We start from the raw sequence: 14058 nt of genomic DNA on the forward strand, positions 1-14058 counted from the left end.
CAACTGTCATGGTTTGAATTGTGTCCCCCCAAAAACATGTGTCAGCTTGGTTGGGCCATGATTCCCAGTATTGTGTAGTTGTCCTCCATTTTGTGATTGCAATTTTATGTTAAGAGGATTAGGGTGGGATTGTAACACCACCCTTACTCAGATCACCTCCCTGATCCAGTGTAAAGGGAGTTTCCCTGGGGTGTGGCCTGCACCACCTTTTATCTCTTGAGAGATAAAAGGAAAGGGAAGCAAGCAGAGAGCTGAGGACCTCATACCCCCAAGAAACCTGCACCAGGAGTAGAGCACATCCTTTGGACCCAGGGTCCCAGTGCCTGAGAAGCTCCTCTACCATAGGAAGATTGAGGACAAGGATCTTCCTCCAGAGCCGAGAGAGAGAAAAGCCATCCCCTGGAACTGACACTCTGAATTTGGACTTTTAGCCTACTTTACTCTGAGGAAATAAATTTCTCTTTGTTAAAGCCGTCCACATGTGGTATCTCCGTTATAGCAGCACTAGATAACTAAGACACAGACCCTGAGTCAAGAATTCAAGTACAAGTAACTTATTTAGAAGGTGACCCCAAGACATACCAGCAGAGGAGAAGGGAAGTGAGACAGAAAAGTGAAGGCAGCCAATATAAGTTATGTTATCAAGCAAGTTCCCACTGTGGGCAAAGAAACTTAATCCCACCGGGGAACTCTGGAGTCAACGTAGACTGCATGGCTCAGAGTCATCCCACAGAAGGGGTAAAGAACCTGGGGTAAACAGCAACTTCTGTCAGTCATTGTTTGAGAGCTGCTCCCAGGAGGTGTTAATTCTCTGGCACTTTCCGCTTGCCATGCACAGGTGCAGAATAGGCTCTACCTGCCAAAAAAAAAAAAAACTCTCAGGTAAAAATATGCAGATACTAGCAGTTGGAATCAGGCCAGGGTGAGGTATTGTTGTAAGAGCTGAAGGGAAAATTAGCATCATGAGAAACAGAATTCAAATGCTAATGGACTCCAGACTTTCTGGGGCCATTGAACTGGATGAACCCCCACAACTATTGCATTGAGGTAATCTGTAAACTTTAAGCCAAAAATATCCCTGAAGCCTTCTTTAAACCAAACAACAATTTAGCTTAATTAGTAAAGAATGTCTCTGCCTTGAGCATTGTGCTTTTTTAGGATCTGTCTATATGGGATGAAACTGACAACAGCAACCTGAAAGATTAGATAAGAAACTTAGGGTGCAGCGAATTTCCGTTAATAGGGAAGAAACAATTTGGAAAAGAAGGGTGAGAATGGTTGCACAACTCAAAGAATGTAATCAGTGTTACTGAATTGCACATGTAGAAATTGTTGAATTAGTGTATGTTTCGTGCAAATTCTGGATGACAACAAAAAATTTTTTTTAAATGGGCAGAGGAGGCGGGGCCTAGATGGCAGAGTAGTCAGACACTTCCTGTGGTCCCTCTTACAACAAAGGCCAGAAAAAACAAGTAAACCAATTATGTATGACAATCTAGGAGCCCTGAATATCAAAGACAAAGTTGAGGAGTCAGACTGAGTGAAGGCAGAAGGAGTGACAGCTCAGAAGGAGCGATGATTTGCCAGACCTGACCTGGCTAGCACCCAGCAGACTGGATAGGCCACTGCATGCAGACTGAGGCAACCAATATCATTCAGGACACAATTCCCACAGCAGGAGAAACCAAGTGGCAGAGAGTCTGCTCAAGCCTCCAGAACCAGGGACATGTGGCAGGCACTGATTCTGCAAAAGTTAAATGCAAGTGTCTAACCTACTGCAAGGGATCAAAAAAAACCTTCCCCCTCTGGGAAGTATGCCTTTCCAATTTACCCTCTCCCTACCTGCTCTGCTTCAGTCCCAGTCCAGCTTCTGTGATTGCCACATCCCCTGGGCCGGAAGTGGGACCCATCACCTGCCCTGAGCCATTCTCCCAGCTTTGGAGAGGGAACAAATTAACAAACAGGAAAAAATAACCTGCCAGCTCCCCTAAGGCATGAACTCAGGGCAAGCAGAGCCCCTTTGCCTAGGCACAGGCATAAGGGGTTCATGGACTTTGAATACCTTTCACCCCTGCCAAGACCTGTGTCGTCCTGTTTCAACAGCTAAGGCCCTCATTAGCACAGTACATACAGTAGGGTATACATCTGAAGCCTATTTTCAACTGCAACAGCTAAAGGGGAGTGGCAGATACATGACATTTGACACCACATTAAGCAGGATCCTCACCTACTCACATCAGGGACCTGAGGACTGGTGGCTCTACCCTCTCCACCTAGCCACCCACTAAAGGGGCCCAAGAATAAGTGGTGCCTCCCTGTTCTTACAGCCAACAGCACTGGGTACCCGAAGTCTGGCTTCAAAACTCACCCACGTATACACTTTAGGGAACAGAGACACACCTTCCACCCAGGCACTCAGGGGCAGCCATCAGCCCCCTAACTTGCTCAGCATATAACCTCCTACTGCAGCCAGATACCTGTGCCTACTCCAATCATGACTACGTAGCCCTGCTCATCTAGGACTGCAGGTGAGAGCCTGCACCACACACTTGGTGACTGACAACCTGGACACCTGAGGTGAATCCACACAAGAAAAGTAAATGGAATCCTAGGGTTATGTACCTAGTAACAGCTCCAACCACCTGGTGACAGAATGTGAGAGCTTCAAAGACACCGATAATCAAAGTAGCTCACACAACCAGCCTATTTGGGCATATCAGAACAAAAGCAAACATAAAATAAATAAATATTATAATTTATTGATGGCTCAGAGACAAGAGTCAATATCAAATCACATAAAGAGGCACACCATGATGGCTTCAGCAAAGGACCAAAGCAAAGAATCAAGAAACTCCCGGAGGAAGATAAGATCTTGGAACTACCAGAGGTAGAATTTGAAAGATTAATATACAGAGCTCTTGAAGAGATCAGGCAAAACAAAGACCAAGCCAAGGAACACATGGACAAAGCAATAGAGGAACTTAAGAAGGTTATACAAGAGCATAATGAAAAATTTAACAGGCTGCAAGAATCCAGAGACACAGCAAACAGAAATCCAAAAGATTAACAATAAAATTTCAAAATTAGACAACTCAATAGAAAGTCATAGGAACAGAATTGAGGCAGTGGAAGTCAGAATTATTGATATTGAAGATAAAGCACTTGATGCCAATTTATTTGAGGGAAAAATCAGATAAAAGAATTTTAAAAAATTAATAAACCCTAAGAATTATGTGGAACTCTATCAAGAGGAATAATCTACTAGTGATTGGAGTACCAGAACAGAGGGGAGTAACAGAGAATACAGAGAGAATTGTTGAAGATTTGTTAGCTGAAAACTTCCCTGATATCGTGAGAGCTGAAAAGGTATCTCTCCAAGAAGCTCATTGAACCCCACACAGGGTAGATCCCAAAAGAAAGTTATCAAGACATGTTATAATCATACTCACCAAAACCAAAGATAAAGTGAGAATTTTAAGAGTAGCTAGGGATAAACAAAAAGTCATCTACAAAGGAGAGTCAATAAGACTAAACTCTGAATAGCGGTAGAAACCATACAGGCAAGAAGGCAATGGGATGATACATATAAAGCCTTGAAGGAAAAAAAATTGCCAGCCAAGAAATATAATGGTGAAATTAGGGCATTTCCAGATGAACGGAAGTTAAGAGAATTTGTAAAAGCCAAACCAAAATTACGAGAAATACTAAAGGGAGTCTTCTCGATGGAAAATCAATAATATCAGATAACAAAACAAGACTAGAACACAGGACAGAACAACCAAATATCAACCTAGATACGGAAGTCACAAAAATAAATCAAAACTAAAACATGTAAAAGATGACAACATTAAAACAAAAAACAGGGACTAAATAATGTAGTCATAGAACTTTCATATGAAGAGGAAATGAAGGTGATATTAAGAAATAAAAGATTGTTTTAAACTTAGAAAACTAGAGGTAAATGTTAAGGTAACCACAAAGGAAAGTAACAATCTTACATATCAAAATGAAAAACATAAAAACTCAGCAAATACAAAATCAACACAATGAAAAAGATGAAAAGAAAATAAAGAAAAATGGCTCAGCACAGAAAATTAAGTGGAACAAAGAAACTGTCAACAACACACACAGAAAAAAAAGAAAAAAAGACATCAAAATGACAGCACTATACTTATACCTATCAATAACTATGCTGAATGTAAATGGACTAAATGCACCAACAAAGAGACAGAGAGTGGCAGAATGGATAAAAAAACAGAGTCCATCTATTTGCTGCCTAGAAGAGGCATACCTTAAAGACACAAACAAACTAAAACTGAAAGGGTGGGAAAAAATATATTAAGCAAACAACAATCAAAAAAGAGCAGGGGTGGCAATATTAATATCTGATAAAATAGACTTTAAAGCAAAATCCACCACAAAGGATAAGGAAGGGCACTACATAATAATTAAAGGGTCAATAATAGGAGGACAAAACCATAATAAATAATCACCCACCCAATGACAGGGCTCCAAAATACATAAAACAAACTCTAACAGCTTTGAAAAGAAATATAGACAGCTCCACTATAGTAGTAGGAGACTTGAACACACCACTTTCAGTGGAGGACAGGACATCCAGAAGGAAGTTCAACAGAGACACAAAAGATGTAAATGCCACAATCAACCAACTTGACCTCATAGACATCTACAGAACTCTCCACCTAACAGCAGCCAAGTATACTTTCTTTCCCAATGCAAACAGAACATTCTTAAGAACAGACCACATATCAGGCCACAAAGCAAGCCTTAACAGAATCCAAAACATTGAAATACTACAAAGCATCTTTTCTGATGATAAAGCCATAAAAGCAGAAATCAATAACACGAAAGGAAAAGAAAAAAGAAATCAAATACACGGAAACTGAACAACACCGTGCTCAAAAACTACTTGGGTATAGAAGAAATCAAGGACAGAGTAAAGAAATTCACAGAATCAAATGAGAATGAAAACACATCCTACCAGAACTTTTGGGACACAGCAAAAGCAGTGCTCAGAGGTCAAATTACAGCAATCAGTGCACACGTCCAAAAAGAAGAAAGAGCCAAAATCAAAACATTAACCCTACAACTTGAACAAATAGAGAAAAGCAAAAGAAGCCCTTGGGCATCAGAAGAAAGGAAATAATAAACATTAGAGCAGAAATAAATGAAATAGTGAACAGAAAAACAATTTGAAAGAGTTAACAAGACCAAAAGCTGGTTCTTTGAAAAGATCAACAAAATTGATAAACCATTGGCCAAACTGACAAAAGGAAAACTTGAGAAGAAGTAAATAACCTGAATAAGAAATGAGAAGGACAATATCACAACAAGCCCAATTGAAATTAAAAGAATCATAACAGAATACTATAAAAAAAAATTAAACTCTAACAAATTTGAAAACCTAGAGGAAATGGGCAAATTTCTAGAAACATACTACCTACCTAAACTAACACAGGGGTAGGACAACAAAATAAACCTATAACAAAAGAAGAGTTTGAAGAGGTAATTTTAAAACTCCCAACAACAACAACAAAAAAACCCTGGCCCTTACAGCTTCACTGGAGAATTCTACCAAACTTTCAGAGAAGAGTTAACACCACTACTACTAAAGGTATTTCAGAGCATAAAAAAGATGGAATACTCCCAAACTCATTCTAAGAAGCTACCATAACCCTGATACCAAAACCAGGTAAAATAAAAAAGGCACCACAAAAAAAGAAAATTATAGACCAAAATCCCTCATGAACATTGAAGCAAAAATCCACAACAAAATTCTAGCCAATAGAATTCAACGACATTTCAAAAAAAAAAAATTCAACATGACCAACTGTGACTCATACCAGGTATGCAGGGATGGTTCAACATCAGAAAAAAAAGTCAATGCAATCCAACACATAAATAAAACAAAAGATAAGAACCACATGATCTTATCAACCGATGCAGATACCACATTTGAGAGAGTGCAACACCCATTCATGATGAAAATTGTCAGCAAAATAGGAATAAAAGGGAAATTCCTCAACATAATAAATGGCAGTTATACAAAGCCAACAGCCAACATCATCCTTAAATGGAGAGAGTCTGAAAGCATTCCCATTGAGAACAGGGACCAGACAAGGATGTCCTTTATCACACTCTTATTCAACATTGTGATGGAGGTCCTAGCCAGAGCAATAAGGCAAGAAAAAGAAATAAAGGGCATCCAAATTGGTAAGGAAGAAGTAAAAGTATCCCTATTTGCAGATGATATTATCTTTTACACAGAAAACCCTAAAGAATCCACAAGAAGACTGTTGGAACTAATAGAAGATTTCAACAAAGTATCAGGGTACAAGATAAACATATGAAAATCAGTTGGATTCCTCTACACCAACAAAGAGAACTTTGAAGAGGAAATCACCACATTAATACCATTTACACTAGCCCCCAAGAAGACAACATGCTTAGGAATAAATCTAACCAGAGACATAAAAAACCTATGCAAAGACAACTACAAGACCCTACTGCAAGAAACTGAAAAAGACTTACATAAGTGGAAAAACATACCTTGCTCATGGATAGGAAGACTGAACATTGTGAAAATGTCAATTCTACCCAAAGCTATCTACAGATAAAATGCAATCCCAATCCAAATTTCAACAACACTTTTTAACAAGATGGAGAAACAAATCACCTACTTCATATGGAAAAGGAAGAGGCCCCAGATAAGTAAAGCATTACTGAAGAATAAGAACAAAGTGGGGGGCCTCACACTACCTGGTTTCAGAATATATTATACCGCCACAGTAGTCAAAACAGTCTGATACTGGTACAACAACAGATACATAGACCAATGGAACAGAGTTGAGAATCCAGATGTAAGTTCATCCACGTATGATCAGCTGATATTTGACAAAGGCCCAAAGTCTGTTAAATGGGGGAAAGACAGCCTCTTTAAAAATAGTGCTGGCATAACTGGACATCCTTCTGCAAAAAAAAAAAAAAAAATGAAACAAGACCCATAACTCACACTATGCACAAAAACTAACCCAAAATGGATCAACGACCTAAATATAAAATCTAAAATGATAAAGATCATGGGAGAAAAAATAGGGACAACACTAGGAGTTCTAATACACGCCATAAACAGAATACAAAATGTAACTAACAATGCACAAACACCGGAAGAAAAACTAGATAACTGGGAGGTCCTAAAAATCAAACGGTCATCAAAAGACTTCGCCAAAAGAGTAAAAAGATAACCGACAGACTGGGAAAAAATTTTTGGCTACGACATATCCGACCCGGGTCTAATCTCTAAAATCTACAAGATATTGCAAAACTTCAACCACAAAAAGACAAATAACCCAATTAAAAATGGACAAAAGATATGAACTGTCACTTCACCAAAGAAGACATTCAGGTGGGTAACAGATACATGAGGAAATGCTCACAATCATTAGACTTTAGAGAAACGCAAATCGAAACTACAATGAGATACCATCTCACTCCAACAAGGCTAACATTAATCCAAAAAACACAAAATAATAAACATTGGAAAGGCTGTGGAGAGACTGGAACACTTACACACTGCTGGTGAGAATGTAAAATGGTACAACCACTTTGGAAACCAATTTGGCGCTTTCTTAAAAAGCTAGAAATAGAACTACCATACAATCCGGCGATCTCACTCCTTGGAATATATCCTAGAGAAAAAAGAGCTCTCACATAGATAGATATATGCACACCTATTTTCACTGAAGCACTGTTCACAGTAGCAAAAAGACTGAAACAATCTAGGTGCCCAACAGTGGACGAATGAATATACAAATTATGGTATATTCACAAGAGTTAATACTATGCAATGATAAAGAACAACGATGAATCTCCAAAACATCTCATATCATGGAGAAATCTGGAAGGCATTATGCTGAGTGAAATTAGACAGTCATTAAAAGACAAATATTGTATGAGGCCACTATTATAAGAACTCAAGAAAAGTTTTAAATACAGAGGAAAGCATTCTTTGTTGGTTACGAGGGTGGGAAACAGGGGAGAGGGGAATTCACTAACTAGATAAAAAAAAAAATTACCTTAGGTGAAGAGAAGGACAACACACAATACTGGGGAAGTCAGTATCATTGGGCTAAACCAAAAGCTAAGAAGTCCCCTGAATACAGCCAAACACTTCGAGGGACAGGGTAGCAGGGGCGGGGGTCTGGGGACCATGGTTTCAGGGGACATCTAGGTCTACTGGTATAACAAAGTGTATTAAGAAAATATTCTGCATCCCACTTTGGTGAGTGGCATCTGGGGTCTTAAAAGTTTGCAAGCAGCTATCTAAGATGCATCAATTGATCCCAACCCACCTGGAGCAAAGAAGAATGAAGAACACAAAAGACATAAGGAAAACATTAGCCCAAGAGACAAAAGGGGTCACATAAACCAGAGACTCCATCAGCCTGAGACCAGGAAAACTATATGGTGCCCAGCTACCACCAATAACCGCCCTGACAGGGAGCACAACAGAGAGCCCCTGATGGAGCAGAAGAAAAGTGCAGCGCAGAACTTAAATTCACATAAAAAGACCAGACTTAACGGTCTGACTGAGACTGGAGGAATCCCAGTAGACATGGCTCCTGAACTCCCTGTTAACCCAGAACTAAAACCATTCCCGAAGCCAACTTTTCAGACAAAGATTAGACTGGACTATAAAACATAAAGAGACCCTGATGGCATAGTGGTTAAGTGCTACAGATTGGCAGTTTGGAACCACTCCTTGGAAACTCTGTGGGGCAGTTCTACTCTGTTCTATAGGGTCGCTATGAGTTGGAATAAACTTGATGGCAGTGGGTTTGGTTTTGGTCTTTATAAAACATAAAATAATACTCTTGAAGTATATGCTTCTTAGTTCATGTAGACACACAAGACTAAATGGGCAGCTCCTGTCCAGAGGTGGGATGAAAAGGCAGAAACTGAGTGAATGGACACAAAAATCAGGGTGGAAACTGAGTGAATGGACACAAAAAATCAGGGTGGAATGGAGGAGTGTGCTGTCACATTATAGGAATTGCAACTAGGGTCACATAACAATACGTATATAAATTTTTATATGAGAAATTAACTTTAGCTGTAAACTTTCACCTAAAGCACAATAAAATAAAATAAAAAACTTGCAGAGCATACATAGGGTCTGCTATACCTGGGCATCCCAGAACTTAGAGCTTAAGACAAAAGCTGTAGGTGCTATTATTTTTTCAATGTGCAGTCCCAGAGAGCAAGAGTGAGGTGGAAGGGAATGAGACAGAGAAAGAAGGTTAAGGCAATTCAAGAGTGCATTTCCAAGCTGGCCATCACCTGACAACAAGTACGACCGATTACCCACTCATAAAGCTGCCCCCTAAGAGGATGCAGGAACTATTGCATCCCAGGACATCTGCCCAAAAGAAGAAAGGAGAATAAATTACCCCTCCAATTTTGTATCTTATTGTCAAAAAGCTTGCCGCGTGGTGCATTAACTCCTCAGGACTTCCAGATTCTGCAAGTGTGGGCACCATGGGTCCCATGGCTTCTCACACCTCAAAGGTAAGAGGGAAGCCAAGAGCGGGAGGCGAGAAGCATCCCCCGTGGTCAGGCAAGGGCTGTAGGGCTGTACTTGTGTGAAGTTGGATAGAACCCCCACATACTTGGTCATTCCAGTGGCAGCCAGGGTAGGAAAAGCGGCCAAAGGCCTCGGGGACAGACTAGGCCAAGAGAATTTGAGGTGCTGCCTAAGATATACCAGAAACATTTTCCTTACATTTGTGTTTACTACATATTTGTGTACATGAACACACGCACACACAACACACATTCACATCTTAAACACATATAAAAAAAAGTAACAGTTTTTAAAAAAGACAGTGGCAGAGATCCAGTCAAATTTTATTTTCTCCTATAGTTTTTGGTATAGTTTTAATATTTTACACAACCAAAGTAAAAGCAACTGGTAAAAAATAACAATAATAATAATAATAATAATTACTTGATGGGCATAGACAAGACTTTCCTCTTCAACAAAAGCTTGAATCTTTTCAGAAGCTGTTTTCAAAAGCAAAAGGAAGTTACTTTTAAAACATGAGAAGTATAACTATTGCCTTACAGTAAAGTTAGTTTCTGAAGAATTTGAAAATATGCTTTGTTTCTATATATTGCATCTCTCATTCATTCAATTAGTCAACAGTTAATACTCACTAAACACTCCCTGAGTTCCTACTATGCGCAAGGTACTGTGTTAGTCCCTGGTGATGCCAAGAAGAATGACCACATCCTGGGGGCTTATATTGGAGCTGGGAAAACAAAGTATGGCAGAGACAATTAAAAAAAAAAAAAAGGTGGCCATCAAGTCAACTTCAACTCCTAACCACAGTGTGTTTGTCAGAATAGAACTGTGGGTTTTTAATGGCTGATTTTTAGAAGTAGATTGCCAGGCCTTTCTTCTGAGGCATCTCCAGGTAGACTCAAACCTCCATCCTTTCAGTTACCAGCCAAGCATGTTAACCATTTTCACCACCCAGTACAAACAAAAACCAAAACCCAGTGCCATCGAGTCGATTCCAACTCATAGCGGCCCTACAGGATGGAGTAGTACTGCCCCATACAGTTTCCAAGAAGTGCCTGGCAGATTTGAACTGCTCACCCTTTAGTTAGCAGCCATAGCACTTAACCACTATACCACCAGGGTTTCTGCACCACCCAGTAACAGAGACAATTAAAACTCACTGGATATCCAAAAGCTTTCTTGCATTTCCCAGTCTCCATTGCAACCAAGTTGGGGCCATGTGACAAATTTTGCTCAATGAACTGTGAGCAGAGTGATGCATGTCGCTCATGCGCTAAGGCAACTATGATCTGGAGTGGCCCCTCCAACTCTCTCTACCCCTGCAGCAATGGGCTTGGAGGCCACACTTGCACGATCACATAACTACAAGAGGGACAAGGGCTGCCAGGCCTGCGTCAGAACTTGCATGAATGAGATATAAGCCTTTATTGTGTCAAACTACTGAGATTTCAGGGTTTTTGCCACAGTATGGCCAAGCTTAGCCTGACTAATTATAAATAATTACAAAACTCCATGTGATGACTGATGGAACAGGTAAATTCACTGTTTCACAGAGAAAAAGGAGTAACAAGGCTGGAGTTGCACACGTTGTTGTGTTGCTCTCGAGTCAATTCTGACTCATAGAGACTCTGCAGGACAGAGTAAAACTCCCCACCAAGGACCCACTTGGTGCCCACACATAGGGTTTCCAAGGTTGTAATCTTTCCATAAACAGATCGTCACATCTTTCACCCACAGAGCTGCTGGTAGGTTCGAACTAACCTTTCAGTCAGCAGCTGAGTGCTTAACCGCTGTTCCACCAGGGCTCCTGTGGAGTTGTACATACACCTCCAATATTGAATCCTAATACCCAAGTGGAAAAGCCACTTCCACCATAGCCTGGACCTACTGCAGACTCCGCCATTGCTCCGGAATCCACTAACAACTGACGGTCTTATGGGTTATTGTTTTCCAGGAAATATATCACAGTAGCACACCCATATACCTTGCCACCAAAAACCAGAGAGGCCTGGCAACTCACGTGCCTTTCTATGTGGTGACTGGGACAAGGTACAGCAATTTGTCTCTCACTTTAAAAGGAATGGGAACTCTGGTGGTATAGTAGTTAAGAGCTATGGCGACCCTATGGGGCAGTTCTACTCTGTCCTATAGGGTTGACTATGAGTCAGAATGGACTCGATGGCAATGGGTTTGTTTTTTGTTTTCTGGTTTTAAAAGGAATATCCTGACATGCCCCAGACCAGTGGACCCTTAAATATTTCATCAATGACCAGAACTTTTCAAAAGTGTCAGGGTACAGGTAGTGAAACTCAACAGTCTCCATTGCATTGCATCAGCCACACCCTATTTTCCTTATCATCCTGATGATTAAGAGATTATTTTTGTTTTGTTTTCGCCGTTTACAAACTTATGGGCATTTTGCAAAGAGATTGGGTGGCAGAGTTGCGTACCCTTCCTCCAAGGCAAAAGCAGACTTTCAAATAGAAATGGAAGTGGTGCCTTGAAGCTTCCCAGGAAGATTATCCAAAGGGCTGGGTTGCTGGGTTATCTGCAATGGGTACTGCTTTAGCCAAGGATTTTTGGGTTTAACTAATGGAAAGCCATTTCAAATTAGGAATAAAAAGAGCAGAGAAGGATATACTACAATACACGTGTCTCACTGTATCCTCCAGAAGGATGAGGACCAGGAAATGGAAGGCAATCAGGAACCACGGTGTCCTCTCCTGAGGTTCATTCTCATTCTCTCTCTCTCCCCCTCACCCCCACACTGTCTCCTGGCCCTGCTGCCCTGCTCACATGTGCTGCATTCTTCTTTCTCTGTACGTGTGCTACATTCTTTCTCTGTGGTTGCTATCCTCCTCTTCTCTGTGCGTGTAGGGCCCAACAGCTCCCAGGCCTGTGTCGCTTGTCACTCCACCCACTGCCAAAACCCACTGCTGCCTAGTCAATTCCAACTCATAGCAACCCTATAGGACAGAGTAGAACTGCCCCATAGAGTTTCCCAGGAAGGCCTGGCGGAGTTGAACTGCCGACCTCTTGGTTAGCAGCTGTAGCACTTAACCACTAGGCCACCAGGGTTTCCTCTTGTCACTCCGGTTCCAGCCAAACCCAGGAATGCACTTGTCTCCGTGCCTGTTCCAAACCCCCGGGAAAGAGAATTCAATGGGCCCAGCTTTCCATAAGGCATACCGTCAACTATGGCCAAGGAAGTGTAAATGTGGCTGCTGGGTTCTCATCCCTGTAGGGGTGGGAGCGGTGGAGTCACGATGAGCTGGAAAGAAACCTAAATATGTATGTGTGCCTTTCAGAATTGCTTTGATAACACTAAGAAGCAGCCTCTATAAGGGTAAGGATAGGTTCATTATAAGTCAGAATCTACTAGATGAAAATGGGTTTGGTTTTTTGTTTTTTTATAAGACCGATCATAACGTATGCCCAGCACAGGGAGACCTGGGTGGCCAGCAAGCAGCAGTAACGATTACCACAAAGAATGAAAAGAACGAGGGTAAGGAAAACACCTCTACTCAGAAACAACACTGAACGTTATGCCATGAGAAAAGCTAGAATCCAGCTACACCCATTTAATTCACTTTGAGTCCTATTCATTTCTTTCCATTGTGAGTTATAGGACATAAAATAAATATCTCTTTTAAATTTAGTTACATTTTTATTTGTATTGGGGTCCCTGAGTGGTGCAAACAGTAACGTGCTTCCTGCTAACTGAAACACTGAAGGTTCTAGTCTTCTCAGAAGTGCCTGGGAAGAAAGGCCTGTTGATGGACCTCTGAAAAATCAGCCATTGAAAACCCTGTGATGGACCACAATTCTATTCTGTTACATAAGGCTGCCCTTGTTACCTAAAGGTGGTCCTGCTCAGTGTGACTTCTCATCAATAAAGACACACCTAGGGAGGAGAGAGGAAGACCGTTTATTGCAAGTGTGCAGGAAAGGAGCAAGGAGGTGTATACCTCAAATCAAGCTCCCCGAACAAAGAGAGGCAGAACCTTTTATACCGTCTCTCACAAGGAAGTACATGCAAACTTTAGGTACTACATAGGTTATCATGGCATGCAGGCGCAGTAAGACAAATGGCATTTTTTCCCTTGGCACGTAGGCTATTAAACTGGGCTTGACTGTCTTGAGCCACACTCAGCACTTTGAGGACGATGCACAGGAGAGGGCAGGTGAGCAGTTCCCACCTGAACACACCCATAACCATCACCTGAGGCTTTGTTTCATAATGGCCAAGCAGCTCCTGGCTGTGTTGGCTATCACCGTGAGTCAGAATCTACTGGCTGGCAACAGGTTTGGGTTTCTTGCTTTTTGGGGGCGGGGAGGGGGGCAGTGAGGCAGTATTTATATAGGCTATCTTCAAAATTTAATTAAAAGATTGGGGAGACAATTAAGATTTTTAAGGTACAGTAAAAAGATCCTATATATTACTACTTAATTTC

Source organism: Loxodonta africana, chromosome 27 (assembly GCF_030014295.1).
Source record: "Loxodonta africana isolate mLoxAfr1 chromosome 27, mLoxAfr1.hap2, whole genome shotgun sequence".
Lineage (NCBI taxonomy): Eukaryota > Metazoa > Chordata > Mammalia > Proboscidea > Elephantidae > Loxodonta > Loxodonta africana.